This window comes from Natator depressus, chromosome 26 (assembly GCF_965152275.1).
Source record: "Natator depressus isolate rNatDep1 chromosome 26, rNatDep2.hap1, whole genome shotgun sequence".
NCBI lineage: Eukaryota > Metazoa > Chordata > Testudines > Cheloniidae > Natator > Natator depressus.
In genome coordinates, this window is record NC_134259.1 from 12,337,890 (window position 1) to 12,360,270 (window position 22,381).

At 43.8% G+C, this 22,381-nt stretch overlaps 1 protein-coding gene across 2 annotated transcripts in view; it reads left to right on the top strand.

Annotated features, from left to right (window-relative positions):
• LOC141978317 (tetraspanin-15-like) overlaps positions 1–22,381 on the top strand; it is a 198,080-nt gene that overhangs the window by 122,833 nt on the left and 52,866 nt on the right. The gene's annotated exons all lie outside the window — the stretch shown is intronic.

Below are 22,381 nucleotides of genomic sequence, written 5' to 3' on the forward strand. Positions count from 1 at the left end.
GCTAAACCATGCAGAGCGGAGTAGGGACTTGAACCTAGATTTCCCACTTGCTGGACCAGTAGCTATATCACCAGGCTATAGAATCTCTCTCAAAACCAACCCAAGCTAAAGGGTCAGCATAACAGCATATTTTGACATTCAGACCAGCTCTATTTGTCACCCTGTGTAGACCAGGCTTTGATCAGAATGCTGCCTGCTTGGCACCCCTCTAACCACTAGACTGTGCTCCCTCTCCTGCAGTATCACATCCTGGAGGAGTAGATGCTAATATCCTCCAGCATGCTTGTATGTGTGTGCGCACGCTCTGCATTTCAGAGGGTTGCCCATTTGGAGGACCCTACTTGTCATGACACTGCATCAACTTTTTTCGAAGTGGCCTCTTGACAGTCAGGGCACTGTCCTGTTGCAACTCGTGATCTTTCACAAGCATCTAATGTTGCCTTGGGGGGCTAGTCAGCAGCTTACAAAGTTGGCTTGTAGGATTTGGGCTCAACTCTGACAAAATCGGAATAATCCCTTGAAAATCCAGGACACATGGCACTTCAAATGCAGCCCTACAGGGCCGCTCCATTGAAAATCTGTGTGCTCAAATCTTCAGACGTAACTGAAGAACCAGCAAAAAACAAAGGATCGACTACCCTGGATGCTACAAGAACTCAAGAGACCATCCTGGCAGGCTCAATGCTTGGGGGAGGACTGAGTTAGCTCCATTGTGCCACTTCTAGACCTCTAGGATAGGTTTCCAACATCCATGGGGAGTTAGCTGGTTGCTTCCCCTTAGTGTTGAGGAGAGGATTGAATATATTTTTGCTGTTATGCCCCTTATTCTTTAACTTTTCTGATGCGCTCTTCACTGTGGTAAGTAGCGTGTGCGCATTTGATCTGTTTGGTTGGAAACATAAGAGAGTTCCTTTTGCGCTTCTTATGCAGTAAAAAGACAGGATGACAAGTCCAAGCTAGTGAGAAAATCTATAAAGTCCACTGGGGTGATGGCCTTTGCCAGAGACCCTGAAAGGGGCACTCAGTAAAACCATTAGCCTTACTTAAAAAATCAATGCAGTCTCTGTAGATTAGAGACCAGAATGTACTTAACATAGGGATGATTCTTCTGAACCTGTAAGGCTGCAATGTAAGGCCTTCATCTTACTTATCCTTGTCCTACAACTTAACTATTAACCACACATTAATTATACATAAATGAACTGCAAGGATAGATGAATAATACAGTCAGTCACATAACTATGTATCATCACATCAAATGATTAACTACAAACCCCCATGTAAACGGGAAAAGCAGTTGAGAAGGGAAGCGAATACGTATGTAGTTCTGTTTAAATGCATTGTACTACAATAATTATACCTAAGCCCACTGTAAATTGCTACATTGTACGTTAAGGAATTGAAAGTATGGCTCCCATTATTGAAGCTCCTTTTTCACTGAGAATAAGCTAAGTTCTATGAAGTTGCTTGAGCATCAATCATCATTAATACAGTGGCCTTTTTGGTGGTTACCAGTCTAATATGTGCCTTGTAATAGAGTACCAGGAACTATGCCAAGATGCAGCTAGAGGTAAAAATATACCACAGCTGGGCCAGTAGTGAGGCCAGTAGTGCCATGCAGGCTAGTGATAAGAGGCTCCTCTGATAGGGAACATGAAGGGAGGAAGGACTAGAGGGAGTCATGTGATGTAGGGCTTTGCTTTCCAATGCTCTGAGCAGCTCTGATTCCCATTAACTCCTCTGGGAGCTGTAGGCACTCAGCACCTCTGATAATCGGGTCATTGCTGTATGGTGTTGGGCAGGCCGTGTAGGGTGGGACTTTCAAAAGAGTCTAAGGGTACAGCTACACTGCACTCAGAGACGGGACTGCAGCATGTGTGGACATGGCTGAGCTAGCTGTGATCTAGCTTGCTTGAATTAGCAGCACGGGTTATACAAACCCAACCCGGCTCCTAGGTATGTATTCACACAGCTAGCCTGTGGACTGGGATAGCAGGAGGTTACGTAGGTTGGAACAGAGATGAATTAGCTGACCTAGGGACTTGGGAAAATAGCAGGACTGGAATAGTAAGGGACCGAAGCAGGTCAGGAAGGAGGTGTATTGGCAGAGCTATGGGTGAGACCCAGGACTGCAATCGCAGCTAGTGCTGAAGATAAGAATTGTGGTACATTGGCACAGCTGTGTTCAGGATGAGTTTGCCAGTATCTGTCTCCACTACATCTAGCTCAAACTTGAGTTATTTGTTGTTCTCAGGAGTAGTAGACTCTCATTTTTTGGTTGGAAAATGCTGACTATTTCTGAAAACTACCCCATAACACACTACAGGCATGGCTGAATTGTTGGAAAGGTTTAATGGCTGCTCCTACTTTGCATGTTCCTTTACCCAGGAGACTTATTAATTCATAGACGTTTCCTTTGCTCTGCTTCTCGAAATCTCCTTCTTCCGCCACCTGCCTGGCACATCACGTAGATGTTCTCTGAAGCTATAGTGGCTCTGAAAAAAAGTTTTTGCCACAGTGCTTATGTTAACAGCTCTTTTCCTTTCTTGTTTATGGTCTTGTCTAAGACTCCTGCAGCCCTGACTGGGTCAGTGGGTGGAGAAAGGAAACGTTTTCAAAAGCAGCCACTAATTTTAGATGCTCAACTAGACACACTGAGTGATCTTTCAGAGGTTCTGAACACCAGCAGCTCCCATGAACTTTATTTTTGGAGTTATGGGTGCTCCGCACGTCTGAAAATCAGACCAACTGCCAAGCTGGGTACCCAAAATCATAAGACTTCCTTAATGGTTTTTGTTTAAATATTTACACTATATGGGCTTTGCTAGCCAATAGCTTCTTCAGCTTCCGTTGATGGGCTAGGCTAGAACGTGTCAAGGTTAAACTGTGTAATACACAAACTACTTTCCCCCTCCTATTGCCAATTCCCTGCAAGCAAAGGGGGTTTGAAGTTAGGCTATTAGTGCTCTCAGTAAGCAGAGAGTGAGTGAGGTGTTCTCTCCTCTTAGACTAATCTTACCTAGGCTCAACAACTGCATTGCATGGTGGGATTAGACACTCCAGATTAGCACAGCATATAGAACTGCAGGTAGAACTTGCTTTGTCAGATAACTTTGATTTTATGAAAATGGTTTTCATCAAACAAAAATATTGGCAAACAAAAATATTCTGGGTTTGGTTTGTGAAAAATGGAAAAAATGTCCCTCAAACCCAAGAATTTTTACTGAAAATGGTTTTTGAAAACCAAACATTTTAACAGAAAATCTGGCAAAAACTAATTTTTTTTCTGAATTTCCCTGAAAAAAAACAAAAACATTTTTTTCAACCAGCTCTATACAGAACCTTTCATTTCTAGCTTATTGGTCAGAATCCAAGCCAGGCTGTGCTTATCTGCTTGATCTGCAACAGATGAGCTGTAGGGAAAGATCTCAATTCTGGTTTTAATAGACAGTGGCCCACATTATAAAATACACCACAGTTCGATGAGGATGTCCCCTTGTTAGCAGACTCACATGACAGGCCAGTTATACTTGAGCCCTGGAGATGGACTTGGAGGAGATTCCTCTAGAGAGCGATTGAGCCACCGGGGTGGGTTGGCATGCATTGCTGCTGAGGTCTGCAGTGATTCTAAAGCCGCACGCAGCACTCCCGTCCCCAGCATCTCTCACGCATGAAATTCACAAAACAGAACTTTAAAAAATCAGACCCAAATCCAGCAAGCCAGACAATACATTTCACCCTGGCAGCTTCTCGCACAATCAGCACTGGGAGTTGGAATTTGCCCATCCTAGTCTATCCAAGCTTAACTGAAATGGAAGCCTTTCACTCACAGCACAGAATCCAATTGGGGTTAATGTTCCTTCAAATACGAGACCGCGTTTGCTGGTGGCTCTTTTAAGGCTACATCTGCATGATGAGCTACAGGTGTGATTCCCCTGCTCATGTACACGTACTCCTCTCCTTGAGCTGGTGCCAACATAAATAGCTGCCTAACTGCGTAGCACAGGTGCTAGTAACAGGACCATGGCTTAGCCGAGCCAAGCACAACCCGCCTGAAACTGGTTGGTACGTACTCAGCACAGCTGAGCCATTTCCCTCTGCTTCTACCCATGCTACTGCAGCCTCGCTGCTATTTATGCTGGCGCTAACTCAATAAATCACACCCCTAGCTCGTAGTGTTGATGATGTAGCCAGTGTCAGCAAGCCTGGTGCATAGCTACAGAATCTGACGTTTACTGGGGGGTGGGCAGCTTCCCCCTGTATTTCAGCCAGTGCTGTGAGGACGGGGAGATTAACGTCAGCCGGGAGACCTGCCAAACTTTTCAGAAATAGTTTCAATAATCCGAGCGCTCATTAGTTCACGTCCCCTCCAGATAAGACGGCGTATGGCATCACTGCTACTTGCCGTAATTGGGACTTGACAATGAGTGCCTCACCCATCTAAACTATTTAAAAAAGGAAGATGAGCTGCTGAGAAATCATGCCTGTTCAAGCAAAAATGCTTGCAATGTTGGAATTTGATTTCATATGGGCTCTTGGATTGCATGGGAAAGCAAGACAAGAATAAAAAAATCTTCACCAATATTTGGTTCCTATAACATTTGTCACTCTTAGCAGACGTGGACAGTTTTAGTCTGAGATTTTTCAAGGCCACCTAAAAGGATTTAAGCATCTAGAGCCTATTCATTTTAGTGGGAACTGGGCATCCAAAGCCCTTAGGTGGCTTTGAGAATCTCTGAAGGCTGCAGCCTGATTGATTGATTGTGACAGAGTGAATATCTGGCATAACAATCCCAAGAGCTGACAAGGTCAAGGAGACTGATGGCCTGATTCTCAGAGTTACTGAAACGCTCACAGCTCCTATCAAAGTCGATAGGAATTGTGGGTGGCACCTCTCAAAATCAAGTCGGAAGGGTACAAGATGAAGCCACCTCAGGTATGTTCTGGGAGAGAGCACGCTTGAGTCCAAGGAGATAAAAGGAAACAATCTAGATCAGGCCCAGTAGATTTTTCCAGAGGGGTGGAGGGACTTAAGTCTTCGGTAAGCCAGGGATAAAAGGTATATATGTTATATACTGATGTTCCCGCTGAAGTAAAATATTGTCAGTAAGACAGTATAGTCCATGCCTGCTTTCTCTGTTTACACTGGCCTGGCCGACCCTAGTAAAGATTTGCCAGTATAGCTAGACCAGCAAAACCTCCTAGTGTAGACACAGTTTTTGTACCAGCAAGAGTGTTTTTGCCAGTATAGGTTATACCAGTTCCCAGAACAAGATAAGCTCCACTGGAAAAGCACTCTTGCTGGTATACACTAAGACTTTTGCTAGTATAGAAATGTCATTAAAGAAAATTTCAACCCCTAACCAACATTACTATACAGGCAAAAGTTTCTAGTGGGGACCTGGCTTTAGTCCCAAGTTAGTACATCTGGGTTAGAGCTCAGCAGTGTGGTAGACTTGGGAATCACCACACCAGAACAGGCCAAAGGATCATTTAAGGTATGTCTACGCTGTAATTAAACACCTGTGGCTGGCCCATGTCAGCTGACTCAGGCTCACACTGCAGGGCTGGAAAATTGCGGTGTAGCTATTCGGGCTTGGGTTTGAGCCTGAACCCTGGGACCCTGCAAGGAGAAAGGGTCCCAGAGCCCGAATTCCAGCCCCAATGCCTTCACCACAGTTTTACAGCCCTGTAGCATGAGTCCGAGTCTGCTGACATGGGCCAGCCACAGTGTTTAATTACAATGTAGACATACCCTTATAGTTTAGTATCCCGTTGCTGGCGGCAGCCAATGCTGGATGCCTCAGATAAAGGTGCAGCGCATCCTCCCTACAATAATGAACCAAATTCTGCAATTTTATACCATAAAAGGCCCCTCAGTTATTACAGTGTTTTATCTTGGGATGTTTGTTCTCTCGAATGTTCATTGTTGGAATATGTGACTTTCAAAAGAGACCTATTTAGGGAAAATACCTGAAATAAATCACACTTTTTTTTTCTCTCAATTTCATACTTCATTTTTCAAAGATCAGTCTGTTCTCCTCCTCCTCCTCCTCCTCCCCTACGCTTGCTCAGCCCTTCCTTTATTCCGTAGGGAGCATTCCCGGAGAGCGATGGTGACGGGCTGGGATTCTCGTATTGGGCTCTTTGCCATTCGTCTTCACTTCCAGTTTTTGTGTCATAAATAAGTAGATTAAATATCCTGCCAGGAGATGGCTAGTGGTCTGCGATGGTTATTAATCAGAATTTATGGTTTGTTTTCTCAGCTCGGGTGGTTGGCTGGGGAGTTAGAGGCAGTCAGTTGGCTGAACAGCTCCATGAGTTGGCACTATGCTGTGAAGCCAGAGAGAATTAAAAACCAAAAAAAAACCCTCTATGCTTGGAAAATGAAGAGGAATAGCCTGCTTGTTATGGATCCAGGACCACGAGGTGCCCATTTTGGAGAAGGAAAAATTACTGGTAGTTACACTGTCAGCACTTTGGGGCCGGGACGGTCTTTTTGTGTTGTGTTTGTATAGCACCTGGCTTAGCAGGGTTCTGGTCCATGACTGGGACTCCTTTGTGCTACCAGAATACAGATAATTCATGAGTATGTAAATTTCATCTGGTGAATGAACAGAAAGCAGATGCCATTGGCAAGTCACTGTGGCGCTCTGTGCCTCAGTTTCCCCATCTGTAAAATGGGGATAACAAACTAGACCTCCATTTGTAAAGAGCTTTCAGATCTACAGCTGAAAAGTGCTATATAAGAGCTAGGTGGTATTGTTATTATCTTGGCACATTCAGAGATTCATTTACTGTAACGTAACTAGAAAGTGGCCTGCTTGAACACAGTATGCAATCCTCAAAATGTGTTTTTGAAGTTTTGAAGGCGTCCACGTTAGCAGCTGCAGTTTGTGGTTTATAGGTTTTTATTTTAAATTTGAAGTTGCAGTTACTTGGTGATTATTCATAAAGTAAGACGTAGCTCAAACAAAATTTGTTTCCCATTTTAATGAGTTACTTCTGAATTCTTTTTAGCAATCAATCTGGTTACTTCCATCTTGCTTAAAGTCTAATATGCTGCAGACTGACAGCTTGCATAAGAGATGAACAGAAAATGACTGGCCAGTCTTTTAGGCAAAGGAAATGTAGTATTCAAAAATGGCAACTATAACGGTCAGCCTGACATCTATTCAGGGCAAAAAAATAGAAATGAAGAAGCAGATATGGGATTCAATTAATAAAGGGATTAAAGGGCAGGAATATAATTAATGCCAGTCAACATGGTTTTATGGAGAATCAGTCTTGTCAGACAAATCTGATTTCGTTCTTTGAGGAGATTTACAAGTTTGGTTGATGAAAAATAACTGAGTGGATGTAATATACTTAGACTTTTGTAAGGCATTTGACTTAGTACTGCATGACATCCCGATTTAAAAAGTTAGCAGTATACACTATCAATAAAGTACACGTGAAATGGATGAGGAATAGGCAAATTGATCTTAAAAAGTAGCCATTGATGGGGAATCATCATCATCAAATGGAGATGTTTCCAGAGAAGTTCCTCAGGGATCAGTACTAGCTCCAGTTCCATTTAATATTTTCATCAGTGATCTGGACATGAATGTAAAATCATTGCAGATAAAACTTGCAGATGACAAAGATTGGTAGTATGGTATATGATGCAGACAGGGCAGTCATACAGAGCAATCTGGATTGCTTGGTATGTCGGCCCATTCAAACAAAATGGGTTTTAATACAGCCAAATGCAAAGTTACCCATGTAGGACAAAGGGATGTAGGTCATAGCTACCGAATGGGGGACTGTCTCCTGGGAAGCTGTGACTGAAAAGGATTTAGGGGTCATAGTGGGAAAGCAACTGACCATGAGCTCCCAGTACAGTGCTGAAGCAAGGGGGCTAATGTGATTCTTGGATACAGGGCAGTCGTGAGCTGGAGTTGGGAGATGACTTTTACCTCTGTCTATGACACTGACACTGATTCTGGAACAGTGTCTACAGTTCTGGTGTCCACATTTTTAAAAGTTGGTTGAAAAATTGGGGAGTGTTGAGGAAAAGAGCCATGAAAGTGATTTGAGGGCTATAGAAAATGGCTTACCAGGAGAGACTTGGAGCTCCATCTGTTCAGTTTATCAAAAAGAAGGTTGAGATGTGGATTGATTACAGTGTGTAAGGACCTTCACAGGAAGAAAATACCAGGTATTAAAGGGCTCTTTAATCTAGTAAAGAAACACAGAATAGGAATCAGTGGCTGGAAGCTGAAGTTAGACAAATTTGAATTAGAAATAAGACCCATTTTTAACAGTTGAGAGTGATTAACCATTGGAACAAACTACTAAGAGGAGTGGTGGATTCTCCATCTCTTGAAGTCTTCAGATCAAGACTGGATGCTTTTCTGGAAGATATGCCTTAGCCAAACACGCGTTATTGGGCTCAATACAGGGGTACCTACATGAAATGTAATCGTTCGTGATATATAGGAGGTCAGATTAGGTGATCTAATAGTCCCTTCTGCCCTTAGACTCCATGAAATGAAATCAAGTGTGATGCAGCCACTGCACGATATTAGCCCAAATCACTCATTGCTTGTGTACCCTATTTTACTATTAAAGCCAATGAGGCTCTGAGTGCAGAAAGCTTGCAGGTTGGGACTAGGAGTGACCCACGTGGACAGAAATTTGCAGGTGCCATTCTGCAGTTGTTTGCATATCCTCACTTGCAAGTGCAAAATGTGACTACACAAAGGGAGGCCGTCATTTAAAAATCAGACTCTAAATCCTGAGATTTACTAGGGTATTAGGAAAATGTTATCCTCATTGTACATCTTGGGAAACTGAGGAAATGGGAGGCCCCGAACATCACACAATAAGTGGATGGCAAAGCCAAGTAACGAGCCTTGTTAACCAGGCCTCTTATGGTAACCATTAGATTCCCTACCTTCCTGCTACTGCCTGCCTGCTGTTTTCACTGGATGGTCCTGACCCTCTTGAATCAATTCATCTCTTGATTAATTACTTAGATTGAATTCTTACCATCCCAGAAGATGCAGCTAGTCATGCACCAGCTTTTCTGCAAAGAACAAATATCTCTCACTTCCATTTCTAGCTAGCTTATAATAAATTCACTGGGGTTGTTCTTTGCCTTTCTCTGTGACATGTAGCAAGCTTAATAAAAATTTCTCAGGCCCACGTCGAACAGCAGAGAAAAAGAACATAATTAACTCCATTGTCAGCCTTGTTTCTGAGTCTCTCGATTTAATAAAGTTATTAGGCTTCATTGCCACCTTCCAATGTTCGAAAGAGCACAGCACTTCAATCTGTGTTAGCTGGAATGTATCTGTTGACAGAGCCATTGCAATGATATTATTGCTGGTCTCCCCTGCATTCGAGGAGATGGGGGAAAACATCAATGTGAATCTGATTAACGAGGGTGTCTTTGTGAAGGGTTCATTGGGCGTACCTGCTCCTGTTTACTCTGATGGAGCATGATGGCTCAAGTGGGAGTGTCTGTTCCATGACCTTGATAACCCTTTGATCAGAAATATAATATCTAGGATGCTAGTGTGAAGTGTGTTCTGGCAACCCATAAGAGACTCTGTTCAGATCTTTGAGAGAGATGTGGCTGCTGGGAGGTGAAACAACGACCGTCTGTCTTAAGCACCTCTCTGCTATGTAAAGAAATCCACCAATAATAATAAAACTCTGTTATTCCCTCCTCTGCATTTATCAGGGTATTCTTCCTTAACTATCCCTCTCTTAGATTGCGCAAGAAAAAATGTGTATAGTCCCTGACCTGTGGAGTTTATCAATGTCGAGCACTTGATTGGTGCTAAACAAATGGGCAGATGTGTGGGGGGGAGGGTGGTGTGTGCGTGGACCATATATTTCTGCCTACATACATACTATTTCTACCCATATTTATTTAGCACTGACTATGGGGTTTGTACTGTGAGGACATAGACACAAAGAGCCATGCTTTAAGCAGCAACTAGAGAAAAGCTTGACCAGGAAGTTCTGACATCTGTTAAGCTCCCCGCTGCCACACTGGTGGTTTCTGGTAACTATGGAGGACCAGGAACTCTGTAACCACTCCATAGGTTGTTTGGCATTGCCGAACGCTGTGTGTGTATGTATCTATTAATGTAGAGAGAAAGGAATAAGTCAATTGATTTGGTTTAGCTGCAGCACATGCCTTCCTGGAGCAAGAAATGGATCCCAGGAGGCCCACTTTCCCACTCAGGAAGGGACATGAGACCACAGGCAAGGACACTGAGGTTGGCAGCAGATTCAAAGGGTTCCAAAGCATTATTGCTCAGTCAATGGTGGTGTAGGAGAAACTGCCTGGAGTGAGCTGTGAAATGAAATAGATTTGGTGTGTGTAAAATACTCCACCTGGTGTGGCAGGAAATGGCTTGCTGTGCGTGACTCATCACTGAGAGCAGTGGGAACCATATCTTGTCAGTGGAATTAGAACTAATGAAATCGCCCACATCACTCACTGACCAAATTACTGGAATATTAGTGCAGAGAACAATGGTTTCACAATCCTGACGAACCTGAGGAAATGAGCCTCTGTAATCTTGAGCTAATGCATACTCTTTGCTCCTCAGTCTCTTCTGTCTTTTCATTATAAAGCATGCCAGCTCCATGGTTAAGGGAAAAAAATAACCCATAACAGGTTTCAGAGTAGCAGCAGTGTTAGTCCGTATTCGCAAAAAGAAAAGGGGTGCTTGTGGCCATAACCGCGAATGATTACTTTCTTTTGTTGTTGGTTGGTGAATGGAACAGTGTGTGAACTATCTTCTCACCCTTAGAGGTTGTCCCTCCTGACCAAAGTGGCGATGCATTTGGTGCAGTAAAAGGAATGAAATGGCTGGCTCTATTGCGTGTCAAACCCTGGCCTGCAGTTCAGAACGTACCCTGTTCTAGACGCACTGAATTTCACACGGGGTGATTCCGTGGTTGTGTCTTTCGCTTTTCACACAATAATAGCGGTAGGAGGCAAACTACTGAGGCAGAGTTCAGAGATTCTAATGCCAGAAAGGGACAGCGGTTGGACTGGAGAATCACGCTGTCAACAGAACTTCCCCAGAATAATTCCTGTGCGAACTAGAATGTAGCTGAGCTATTAGTTGGGTCCAAATAACTGTGTTTATTAACTGTACATAAACATGCTAGGCTTAGCTAAATCTATGTTGCTGCTCTGGCTGGTTTCTTGTGGCTTCTCACACCTAGAACGCTGTAAGCGCCACTATAGGATTTACACACTATTTAAAAGGATATTATCCTATTTCTATGCAGTACATTTTAAAGAATGTGGCGATGCAGTGTGTTTTTCAGAGCTCCTGAGAGGAAGGCTGTTTTTTCAGTTCCCTCTGATCACTGCTCCCTAGTGAGATTGTCAGGTATTGACTTAGTCGTGCAAGCAGCTCAAGAGAGAGCAGTCGCTGGAGATTGTAGATCTCCCTAGAAGTAAGCTGTGCCTCCGGATTCTCAATCTCTATATGAGCAGTGAGGAATGCCCTGTCGTTCCTCAGAGAGACTAAACCAGAGAAACTCAGTTTGCTTCAAAAAATCATGCGGCAAGTTTCCTATGTGCAGGTGAAATCTTCTGAGTAATGGGAACAATGATTGCAAGCAGGGGAGAGGGAAGGGGAGCAGAGGAATAGGAGGGAAGTGAGGGTAGGTACTAAGACTCAGTGGGCAGGGAAAGAGAAGGGAGTGCTAGCCAGTTCCAGGCTGGGCAGGAGGCTCCTGGGTGTTCCTACCTACTCTGGGCCCATTCCAGCACCTACGCGTCTCACTCCACTCCCTGTTCCCCAGCCTGAACCCCAGGTCCTGTGGCAGCCGCTCCAGCCCATCTGGGTCCCCATCCATGCCCCCCTTATACATGCATGATTTTACACAGGGGCAGAGCACCCCACAATATTTCCATTTTGGGGGGTCTGGCCTCCCCTACTCCTGGTTCTGCCACCCCTAATTGCAAGGTGATAGAACAATGTAGCATTTGTGCCTGATATTTTGTGGTTCAGATTAATCATTTGCTTGTGTGGGACAGTTTGGCAATAGGGTGGTTTCGTCTGGAGAGAAGGATTATGGGCAATGATACGTATTTAGTTTAAGAAATTGTTTTCAATATACCTTCTGTTAGGTGGGTGGGTGATCCTTCAGTGGAATTATTGGTTTAAATCTAGAAAGGAATCATTAAAAATACTTAACATAAAAGTCTTGTCCTTTAATGATTCATAGATTCCAAAGCCAGAAGGAACCAGAGTGATCACCTCGTCCAACACATAGAACATCCCCAAAATAATTCCTTTTGAAGTAGAGCATAGCTTAAAAAAAATCCAATCTTGATTTAAAAAGCATCATTGATGGAGAATGCACTGTGACCCTTGGTCAATTGTTCCAATGGTTAATTACTCTCACTGTTAAAAATTGATGCCTTGCTTCCAGTCTGAATTTGTCTAGCTTCAACTTCCAGCCACTGGATCTTTTATATCTTTGTCAGCTAGATTGAAGAGCCCAGTATCAAATATTTCTTCCCTATGAAGAGACTTATAAATTGTGATCAAGTCACCCCTTAACTTTGTCTTTGTTAAGCAAAACCGATGGCGTTCCTTGAGTTTTCTAACCTTTAAACGTTTTCTTGCTCTTGTCTGAACCCTCTCCAATTTATCTCCATCCTTCTTGATCAAAAAGAGACCAGAACACTTGCTTCTGCTCATGGACAAATCACTGCAAGTCACTTGCACCAGCAGACTGGTAGGAGTATTCTTATTATTTGTATTATGGTAGCACCTAGGAACCCTAGTCATGGATCAGGGCCCCATTGCGCCAGGTGCTGTACAAATACTGAATAGAAAGATGGTGCCTGCCCCAAGGAGCTTATAATCTAAGTGTAAAAGAAGAAAGAACAGATGGATACAGACTGAGGAGTACAGGGAAACTGTGAGACAGTGTAGGTCAGTATGATGGCCAGTGTTCTCCACACACCAGGGGCCTACCTGGTTCATTTTTTGGAGGCAAAGCAGAGTTTTACAGAGGGATTTGAAGGTGGCTAATGAGGTTATAGAATCATAGAATATTAGGGTTGGAAGAGACTTCAGGAGGTCATCTAGTCCAACCCCCTGCTCAAAGCAGGACCAACCCCAACTAAATCATCCAGGTCGTTTTACAGATGTTTACGGGGAGCTCCTCCCAAGAATGAGGTGCAGAAGGAGAGCGTAAACATTAATATGCATCTGGTGATGCAAAGGATGGGGAGTATTGCTGCTCACGTGTCTTCTACAGAGCATCTTCTACACTCCCTCCCATGTGGCATTTGCACCTTGATCCCAAAGGCTGCAGTGGATGGCAACCAGCAGTGTTGTGGGAAGTGCCAACATTCTGTTAGAGAACTGGAATTTCAACAGGCAAGTACCAGGTCCTTGGGGCTGCGGTGGAGGAGGATATTATGGGGGTGGAGGGGCTGCCCCGTCACACCAAGGCATTGTTATATGATAGTTGCCATTTTAGACAGTAACAAGATCACAGTCACAAGACCTGAAGTTAGAATTAGAGACAAAACAGATCTACTGGTTTGGACTCAATCTGCTGGCCAGTTTAGGATTTAATCCCCCCAGAAAAAGAAAAGGAGGACTTGTAGCACCTTAGAGACTAACAAATTTCTTTGAGCATAAGCTTTCGTGAGCTACAGCTCACTTCATCGGATGCATTCGAATGCATCCGATGAAGTGAGCTGTAGCTCATGAAAGCTTATGCTCAGATAAATTGGTTAGTCTCTCTAAGATGCTACAAGTACTCCTTTTCTTTTTGCGGATACAGACTAACACGGCTGCTACTCTGAATCTCCCCCCCCCCGTAGAAGATGGAACGGATGGGAGGGGGCAATGAATACGAGAGCAGAAGTGAGCCATGTGCTTAACCTTCTCTCACATCAAAGACAGTCAAATGTTGCCCTGAGGCTGTTTTTCCATTTAAGCAATTGCTGTAACTGGCACAAGGATGTTATACAGTCGCAAACGGGGAGGGGAGGTGGGACTGAGGACGTGTTGTGGTTCGGAGGGAAGGCATGCACAGGGCACTCAGAATGAGTCAACAGCATGAAAACCTTTGAGGAACCCCCCCACACCTGTTTCATTCTCTTGCTTTTTAAATCCTGTTGTTCCACTCTCAAGCGTGGGATGCAACTGCTGCTGGGGGGCAGGAGGGTGTTGGAACTCAGCTCGTATAAACTCCTGTGCATAAAACATCCAAAACTTCATATATAAGCCACACCATCAGAGGCTCATTCACCTGCACGTCTACTAATGTTATATATGCCATAATGTGCCAGCAACACCCCTCTGCCATGTACATTGGCCAAACCGGACAGTCCCTACGTAAAATAATAAATGGACACAAATCGGATATCAGGAATGGTAACACACAAAAGCCAACAGGAGAACACTTCAATCTTCCTGGACATTCTATAACAGATTTGAAAGTAGCTATACTTGAGCAAAAAACCTTCAGAAACAGACTTCAAAGAGAAACTGCAGAACTAAAATTCATTTGCAAATTTAACACCATTAATTTGGGCTTGAATAGGGACTGGGAGTGGCTGGCTCATTATAAAAGCAGCTTTGCCTCTCCTGGAATTGACACCTCCCCATCTATTACTGGGAGTGGACTACATCCACGCTGATCGAATTGGCCCTGTCAGCACTGATTCTCCACTTGGGAGGTAACTCCCTTCTCTTCAGTGTCAGTATATTTATGTCTGCATCTGTAATTTTCACTCCATGCTTATGAAGAAGTGGGGTTTTTACCCACGAAAGCTTATGGTCAAATAAATGTGTCTTTAAGGTGCCGCCGGACTCCTTGTTTTTGTGGATACAGACTAACACGGCTACCCCCTGACACTTGCATATATAAGACTTCAGGAAAAGACATGATTGATTGCTGGCACTGAAACTGATTGAGTGGAATGTATTTTCAGCACTTGCCTAAGGACATATACAGTGGCTGTTACAAAAATGTATCCTCCAGTCGGTTCCTCTGGCACAAATGCAGCCTCCCTGAGAGGAAGTATAAAGAGTCCTGGGGCTAAGGCACTAGCCTGAGAGTCCAGAGATATGAGTTCTAGTTTCAGCTCTGCTACTGACCTGTGCTATGACCTCGGACATGTCACTTCACCCTCGCTGTGCCTTTATTTCCCCATCTGTAAAATGGGGCTAATGACTCTTTACATACATTTTGTAAAGCACTTTGTGTCCTAGAAGATCTAAGAATTGTTACTAAAACTTGCAGCTAAATAAAAGGCTTCACTCAATAATCTGTTCAGCATTCAAAAGGAAATGGATACTGAACAAGACTAGGGAAAATTTTCAGATGAAATTTTTTTCAACAAAAATGTAGATTGAGACACGGAAACAAGGAGCAATGATGACAGAACAAGGAGCAATGGTCTCAAGTTGCAGTGGGGAGGTCTAGGTTGGATATTAGAAAAAACTATTTCACGAGGAGGGTGGTGAAGCATTGAAATGGGTTACCTAGGGAGGTGGTGGAATCTCCATACTTAGAGGTTTTTAAGGTCAGGCTTGACAAAGCCCTGGCTGGGATGATTTAGTTGGTGTTGGTCCTGCTTTGAGCAGGGGGTTGGACTAGATGACCTCCTGAGGTCTCTTCCAACCCTAATCTTCTATGGTTCTGTGACTTAACCGTGTAGTGTAAACTAGCCCGTAGGAACATAGAACTATGTACACCTGTTTAGGGCAGGTTATTGTTGCTTAATGAAGCACAGCCCTCTGACTTTAGGGAAGGGATAGTCACTATTATAACTATTTCCATGTCTAGAATGGAATTTGCACCTGGTAAAATGTCTAATGAACGTAGTCTTTTTTTGTGATTTACTCAAATTTTATTAACAGTTCAGTGGCTTTCACTATTCGATGGAAATATCAGAATGTGTTTGCTGTATGCATTTGGTATTATAAACTTGAGTTATGTTGCGATGGATCAGATAAGTTGCATGTTGGTGTTTCTGCTTCCTCATTGGATGAACCCAAAGACAGAAATTCTTCCATGTGTAAACTGTTTTTCTGTACATATTCACACATGTAAATTGGAAATTCACTTTTCACAAACACGCATGCCAATAAAACTTGAATAAATGAATATTTGCGGAAAGTGAACATAAGGAGCATGAGCATGACCAAAGGGAATTTATTTAAAAAGTAAATGAATATTCATGCCAGGTTTTTGCATTAGTCACCCAACTCCTTCAATTTCTTTCTGCAAAAATCTGAAATGTAAGTAGGGGCATTGATTTAAATTTAATTGAGTTATAATCCATATTACTACTTCGGTATTGCCTAAATTAGCTGGTACAGGGGACAAAACATACGTCCTTGTGCTGCCTTCAATAGCTGGTTACGTCACCTTTTTGAAGCATAGAGGTTTCAATAGTATGTAAGCTCTGAAAAGGCTACTTTTGGGGGACTAGATGACACCGGGCTAGTCATATAGTTTCAACTGTAGGTCACTGGTTCAACTGCAGTGCAGGGTAATAATGACCAAAGTATCTTCAGACCTGATAGCTAGGAATGGATTATCTCAGTTCTGTCACTAGATCCCCATATCACAAACCCCACCATTGCAACTGGCAGTTACTGCTCCCCTTGTTGGCAGTACCAGTAGAGTCGTCGAGGTTTGAAGGGCCTGGAGACAGACCTCTCACCCTTAGGGTATGTCTGCCCTGGAGGAGGAAAAACAAGGTGTGTTCTTAACTTGGGTTAACTAACTGGCGTTAGGTAACGCGGGTTGAAATAGCACTGAAGACACAGCAACTCTGCTTTTAACTCGGGTTAGTAATTTGAGTTAAAGCCTGTAGGGCAGCCTGGGGTTGAATTCAAGTTGCTAACCCATGTTGGAAGCCAAACTGCCCTGCCTTCCATGCTATTTTAACCTGAGTTAGCGAATGCAGGTTAGCTAACCTGAGTTATGAAAACATCTTCTATTGCAATGTAGACTTACCCTTACGTTTAAGTTGCATTAGCAAGTTACCAGGAAAGAAGTTTGCATTACAGTTCAATGTGCTGTATTTGCTCTTTTGGACAGAGGATATTTTCTGTCTTATTATCGATCCCTTTCTTAATGATGCCCAACATTCTATTCCCTTTTTTGACTGCCGCTGGACATTGAGTGGATGTTTTCAGAGAACTATCCACAATGACTCCAAGATCTCTTTCTTGAGTGGTAACAGCTAATTTAGACCCCATCATTTTATATGTATAGTTGGGATTATGTTTTCCAATGTGCATTACTTTGCATTTATCAACTTTGAATGTCATCTGCCATTCTGTTGCCCATTCACTGAGTTTTTGTGAGATCCTTTTGTAGCTGGAAAAAGGGGTAAACAGTCTGCTTGGGACTTAACTATCTTGAGTAGTTTTGTATCATCTGCAAATTTTGCCACCTCGCTGTTTACCCCTTTTTCCAGATCATTTCTGAATATGTTGAAATGGACTGGTCCCAGTACAGACCCCTGGGGGACACCACTATTTACCTCTCTCCATTCTGAAAATTGACCATTTATTCCTACCCTTTGTTTCCAATCTTTTAACCAATTACCAATCCATGAGAGGACCTTCCCTCTTATCTCATGACAGCTTACTTTGTTTAAGAGCCTTTGGTGAGGGACCTTGTCAAAGGCTTTCTGAAAATCTAAGTACACTATATCCACTAGATCCTCCTTGTCCACATGCTTGTTTGACCCCCTCAAAGAATTTTCGTAGATTGGTGAGGCATTATTTCCCTTTACAAAAACCATGTTGACTCTTCCCCAACAAATTATGTTCCTCTATGTATCGGACTATTTTGTTCTTTACTATAGTTTCAACCAGTTTGCCCAGTACTGACGTCAGGCTTACAGACCTGTAATTGCCAGGATCACTTCTGGAGCCCTTTTTAAAAATTGGCGTCACGTTAGCTATCCTCCAGTCATTTGGTACCGAAGCTGATTTAAATGATAGGTTAGAAACTACAGTTAGTAGTTCTGCAATTTCATATTTGAGTTTCTTCAGAACTCTTGGGTGAATTCCATCTGGTCCTGGTGACTTATTACTGTTTAGTGTATCAATTTGTTCCAAAACCTCCTCTAATGACACCACAATCTGGGACAGTTCCTCAGATTTGTCACCTAAAAAGAATGGCTCAGGTTTGGGAATCTCCCTCACATCCTTGGCCATGAAGACTGATGCAAAGAATTCATTTAGTTTCTCCGCAAAGGCCTTATCGTCCTTGAGTGCTCCTTTAGCATCTCTCCTTTAGCATCTTCCATCCAGTGGCCCCACTGGTTGTTTAACGGGCTTCCTGCTTCTGAAGTACTTAGCAATCTTTTTTTTTTTATTACTTTGTGAGTCTTTGGCCAGCTGTTCTTCAAATTCTTTTTTGGCCTTCCTAATTGTATTTTTTTTCATTTGCCAGAGTTTATGCTCCTTTCTGTTTTCCTCACTGGATTTAACTTCCACTTTTTAAAGGATGCCTTTTTGTCTCTCACTGCTTCTTTTACTTTGTTGTGTAGCCACAGTGGCACTTTTTTGGTTCTCTTACTATGTTTTTTAATTTGGGGTGTACATTTAAGTTGAGCCTCTATTATGGTGTCTTTAAAATGTTTCCATGCAGCTTGCAGGGATTTCACTTTTGGTGCTGTACCTTTTAATTTCTGTTTAACTAGCGTCCTCATTTTTGTGTAGTTCCCCTTTCTGAAATTAAATGCTACAGGTTGGGCCACTGTGGTGTTTTCCCCGCCACAGGGATGTTAAATTTAATTATATTCTGGTCACTATTACCAAGCGGTCCATCTATATTCACTTCTTGGACTAGAACCTGTGCTCCATTTAGGACTAAATCAAGAATTGCCTCTCCTCTTGTGGGCTCCAGGACTAGCTGCTCCAAGAAGCAGTCATTTAAGGTGTCAAGAAACTTTATCTCTGCATCCCATCCTGAGGTGACATGTACCCAGCCAATATGGGGATACAGTGGAGTCGCATCTTACGCGGGGGTTAGGTTCTAAAGTCAGCACGTAAGGCGAAAATCGTGTATAGTCAAAAAGAGAGAGAGACGGAAGAATAAAAAAAGGGAGAAAGACGACTTCAACATCCTTATGCGCAAACCGGAGTGCCTCAGGGTGGCCAGGAGCATTGTCTACGATCAGCAGCACTTTAAAGTCAAGTCCTTTCTCTTCAAGGTACTGCTTGACCTCTGGAATGAAACACGTGTGGAACCAATCTGGAAATAATGCTGCCGTCACCCAAGCCTTTTTATTTGGTTGCCAGAACGCAGGCAGGAAATTTTTGTTCTTGCCTTTTAGGGCACAAGGATTTGCAGCCCTGTAGCATAAGCCCAGCTTTATTAAGTGCCCAGCCGCATTGCCACAAAACAGTCACACGCTCTTTAGCTGCTTTGAAGCCAGGGGCTTGTCTTTCCGATTTCAAAGTGTAAGTGTGGTTGGGCATTTCTTTCCAGAAGAGCCCAGTCTCGTCAGCATTAAAAATTTGTTCCGGAAGATGGCCCTTTTCTTCTAGGACTTTCTTTAGTTGTTCGGGGCAGGCTTTTGCTGCCTCTTCATTGGCAGATGCAGCTTCACCAGTAGTCTGCACGTTTTTGAAGCTGTTCCTAAAACTGTTAAGCCATCCTTGGCTGGCTTTGAATTCCTTCTCCTCAGAAGGCTGTCCCTCTTTGGCAGGAGGTTTGAACAGCGCGTAGAGGCTAAGAGCCTTTTCTCGTAACATGTTGCCATCTATAGGCACACGTTTACGGTTCATGTCTTCCAGCCATAAGTTTAATGCCTTTTCAGTCTTCATTAAAGTCTTACCACGCATCTGGCTCATCACCTTAGCAGTTATTGGAGCACTTGATGCCGCGGCTTGATGACGTTCTCTCTCTTGAATCTTGATGGCACAGATGCTAGATTCATTGTGGCCATATTTACACGCCACGTTGGAGACCGACATACCATCTCTCAATAAGTCCAACGCAGCCAGTTTTTCCTCCAGCGTTGGAACAGATCTCTGTTTCTTCAGTTGAGCACCAAATGAAGAAGTTGGCTTGTGTTTAGGGGCCATGTTGTATGAAAAATACATTCTCTTTAGACACTAGAATCTCACTCAGCCCAGCGAGATGCTTACCGGATCGGCAGGCAACGATCGATCCAGCGGGGGTTGATTTATCGCGTCTAGTCTAGAAGTGATAAATCAACCCCCGAGCGCTCTCCCATCGACTCCTCTACAGTACCCCACTGCCGCGCGTTGTTGGTTTTTTTTGTTTGTTTTTTTTTTGCCAAGCGCGTATAGTTCACGTAAGTTAAATGCAAGTATGATGCGACTCCACTGTAGTTGAAATCCCCCATTATTATTGAGTTTTTTATTTTTATAGCCTCTCTAATCTCCCTGAGCATTTCACAGTCACTCACCATCCTGGCCAGGTGGTCAGTAATATATCTCTACTGCTATATTCTTATCATTTGAGCATGGAATTACGACCCATGGAGATTCTATGGTACAGTTTGGTTCATTTAAGATTTTTACTTCATTTGATTATATGCTTTCTTTCACCTATAGTGCCACTCCCCCACCAGCACGACCTGTTCTGTCCTTCTGATAGATTTTGTACCCTGGTATTACTGTGTTCCATTGATTATCCTCATTCCACCAAGTTTCTGTGGTGCCTATTACATCAATATTAAATATGAGGCACTCTAGTTTGCCCATCTTATTATTTGGACTTCTAGCATTTGTATATAGCAGTTTAAAAACTTGTCACTTTTTAGCTATCTGCCATTACATGATGTAATTGAATGGGACACTCTTTCAGCTGACTGTTTCTCATCAGATCTTACCTGTATTTTCTCATCTTCCATCCTCTCCTCCTTACTGGGACATAGAGAATCTCCGTTAATAGATCCTCCCCTAAAGGATGCCTCTGTCCAACCACGTGCTCCTCCGCACCTGTCGGTGTCGTTCCCCCCGTCCCCCCCCAGCCCTTAGTTTAAAAATTGCTCTACGACCTTTTTAATGTTAAGTGCCAGCAATCTGGTTCCATTTTGGTTCAGATGGTGCCCATCCTTTCTGTATAGGCTCCCCCTTTCCCAAAAGTTTCCCCAGTTCCTAATACATCTAAACCCCTACTCCCTACACCATTGTCTCATCCATGCATTGAGACCCTGCAGTTCTGACTGGTCCTGCGCATGGAACTGGAAGCATTTCAGAGAATGCTCCCATGGGGGCCCTGGACTTCAATCTCATACCTAGCAGCCTAAGTTTGGCCTCCAGGACCTCTCTCCTACCTTCCCTATGTCATTGGTAGCTACATATACCGCAGCCACCGGCTCCTCCCCAGCACTACACATACATCTATCTCGATGTCTCAAAAGATCCGCAACCTTCGCACCAGGCAGGCAAGTCACCATGCAGTTCTCCTGGTCATCGCAAGCCCAGCGATCTGTGTTTCTAATGATCGAATCCCCCATAACTATTACCTGTCTCTTCCTAATAACTGGAGTTCCCTCCCCTGGAGAGGTATCCTCAGTGTGAGAGGAGACCATGACATCATCTGGAAGGAGGGTCCCAACTATGGGATCATTCCCCTCCGCTCCAGTTTGATGTTCTCTTTCCCTGAGACTTTCATCCCTCCAACAGCACAGAGGGCGTCAGGCCGGGGGTGGGTCCGTTCTACTGTGTCCCGGAAAGTCTCATCTGTGTACCTCTCTGTTTCTCTTAGCTCCTCCAGTTCAGCCACTCTGGTCTCCAAAGCCCATACACTGTCACTGAGAGCCAGGAGCTCCTTGCCCCAAACGCGCACATACGCCACCTGCCCATAGGGCAGGAAATCATACGTGCTGCATTGGGTGCAATAAACTGGGTAGCCCCCGCTCTGTTGCTGGACATCTGCCTGGATTCCTTTTTAGTCCTGCAGCTCGTTCCTTTGTTGATGTGTTGTTTTTATCAGGGGGTGTTTTTGGCTTTAAGTTTAAAGAATGTTAAGTGTATCTAGGCCCCCCCTCCACCCCCAAACTCCCTCGCAAAACTCCCCTGTTAGCCGCTCCTGTTAAGAAACTCTCAGCCTTGCTTAGCAGGCTGCTAGGCTCAGCACATGGTCCCCCAAACAAACAGACCACACGGTATATTTCAGTCAAGCAACGAGCACACCACAAACACACGCTACAGACAACAGACATACCCCAAGGGTCACGTAATGACCCCTCTTTCACTGGAGAACTCCCTCGCAAAACTCCCCTGTGAGCCACTCCTGGTTGCTAGCTCCTCTGGTCACTTAGGAGGGGCTTTTTAAAGCCCTGGTCTTCCTGAGTAGCTCTGCCCCCTGGTTAAGGGTTGGT